Source organism: Camelina sativa, chromosome 11 (genome assembly GCF_000633955.1).
Source record: "Camelina sativa cultivar DH55 chromosome 11, Cs, whole genome shotgun sequence".
Lineage (NCBI taxonomy): Eukaryota > Viridiplantae > Streptophyta > Magnoliopsida > Brassicales > Brassicaceae > Camelina > Camelina sativa.
In genome coordinates this window covers 24,452,035-24,454,612 of record NC_025695.1, presented here as the reverse complement: position 1 = coordinate 24,454,612, position 2,578 = coordinate 24,452,035, and the positions used below count along the sequence as shown (strand labels likewise).

General features: G+C 36.0%; 1 pseudogene; it reads left to right on the top strand.

Annotated features, from left to right (window-relative positions):
- LOC104724163 lies at positions 211–2,299 on the top strand (annotated as a pseudogene).

Genomic DNA, 2,578 nt, shown 5'->3' with positions numbered 1-2,578 from the left:
TGAAAACTTTGGCATCTAAATGATATTTCAAATTTATTTAAACATCTCAAAATTTAAAAGTTAAGGTATTTTTATTTTTTTTTCCCATAAGAAAATTCAATTTAAAAAAAAGACCGAACCGTAAAAATTATTTTCAAAAAAATAAAAAATAAATAAATTTATTATGCGAAGATTACTTGTGTGATTTTTGCTATTTCTCATGTACTTGTGCAGTCCTCGTCCTCAAATTAGTGATCCCAAGTCTCCTAGAAGTCATAAATGATATCAAAATGATAAGGACAAATCTACCACCAGGCACCAGCTCCATCATCTCTACCAATCGGCAATCGTTTCTTTCTCGCTCACCCGTACGTTTTCTTCGAACAACTTTTAGTTTTATTTATGCCCTTTTTGCCAAGAAATTTCGAATTTTGTGTTTGAAATATTTCTGGATTTTGTATTTATTTGAAGAATTGAGATGGGTTTGCTTCAAATGTAATCTTCGTTTGGGTGATGCAAAGATTGAATCTTTTTTTTTGATAAATTTCTTTTAAAGAGTGCTATTTCAGTTGTTGGAGGGGTCTGCACAAATCAAAAAGGGAAATTTTTGGTCACAAAGAGAGCAGAAGTAGTGGAGCTCACATTTGTTATTTGAGAGGTGGAAATAGATTATGGAAGCTTTGAGGATTGAGGAGAAGTATGTGGAAGTCATGAGAGTTTTGGATGTTGTTAAAGAAGAAGTGAGTGAGGTGAAGCTTGATATAGCATTTGTATTGGGAGAGAGAAGTGCAGTAATGAAAGAAGTTGAGGAATTGAGTTTAAAAACGGAAGAGGATTTGAGATTGTTGGAGAGTCTTAAGAAAGAAACTGAGGTGGCGAATGAGGAGTATTTGATGGCTGAATTGGGAAAGGTTGAGGCTTTGAAGGAATGTGAGGAGATTGAAAGGCAAAGAGAAGAGAAAGCTAAAGAGGTTTTGGATTTGTTGGTCGAAAAGAATAAGAGAATCAAGGAAGTGTTGGAAGAAGCGGAGATATCAAAAGGTATTGAGAAAGAGTTGTTTGAGACGAGTTCAGATGTTGAGATGTTGCAAACACAGCTTGAGCTTGTCAAGAAAATGGAGAGGAGAGTTCATAGGAGAGATAATAGCATGTCAAGATCAAACCAATCTTTTGAAAGAGGGAAGTATAATTTATCGGTTTTGAAAGAAGTAACAGAAGCGACTGAAATGAAAAAGGAAGAACTTGGTTCTGTTAATGCTGAGCTCTTTCGGGTTATGGCGGTAATGGATGCGTTGAGGAATGAAATTAGTCAAACAAAAGAGGAAGCATCTCGCCTAGATAAAGTCTTGAGGAAAGATGATGTTAAGATTCAGAAACTCAACTCGAAGATGGTTATGGCAAAATCTAAGTTGGAAGCTGTATAGATCGCTGAAGTGAGAATTAGCTCGCTTGCTTACAGTTTAGTTGGTTCTCTTGAGAAGTTAAAGAAAAATAGAAATGCTGCAAGGAAAGAGGAGCTTCTTCTCAAAAGAGAGACGATGGTTACAAAGGCTGAAACACAGAAAGCCAAAGTTGATTTAGATGAAATGGAAAAAGAATTGATTTCCAAATTGGATGAGCTTGAGGATGCTAAAAGCGCAGAGGCTTTAGTGCTTGAGAGGCTTGAATCTCTTATAGAAGACACAATGGAGAGTCGGGAAATGGAGTCTGAGCATTGTGCAATGATTACAATCTCGAGGTTTGAGTACGAATATTTGATTAAACATGCTTCTCAAGCAGAAGAAACCGCAGAGAAAAAAGTTGCAGCAGCAGAGGCATGGGTTGAAGCACTCAAGGCTAGCACGAAAGTGGTTTTGATGAAGACGAAAACTTTGATCAGAGAGAGTGGAATGACGAAAGTGGAAGAAGAAAATGAAGCGTTTAAGATGGAAAGGTCATTGTCCACGAGGAGATTGGTCGAGGATGAGATTCAAAAGTTTAAGCTGTGCTCTGAAGCCAAAAGCTATCTTTCTCCTAAACCAACTGGAAAACTCACGCCAGTACAACGAGGGAAGCCAAGAAGATACTCATCTGCAGGGACTCCAACGTTTTTTGTAATCAAGAAGAAGAGAGTTCCAAACTTAGCCAAGTTTTTTAGCCGGAGAAGTTAAAATAATAATCTTTTTTGACTTGTGAGAACAATTATATTTGTCAAATTGCCTAAGTAAATCCATGAAATGTTTCATATGCTTGTTCAGTCTTGTGCATATGACCATTCTAGTAGCTCAACTGGCACTGGGATTGTGAACATGGAGTGTGTCGCTTATTTTGACAGTGTGTTAGGATCTTTATATGATTTTTGTGTTCTAGATATATTCATGTTTTACGGTTGGCTATGTCTAGAAGGTTTTTACGAGTAAAAGCAGAGCAGCTTACCAGAGTGAATAAACTTAAAAATTCGAAAAGCTATAGTTATAAATTGTTTGGTTATAAATTTATAAAATCAATCAATACAATAAAACTTGAATGTTTCTCTCTAGAACATGACACATCACATTCTGGAGATGACACATCATTTAAAATAGGTAACCAATGAAAACATTTTAATTAATACAGCTCA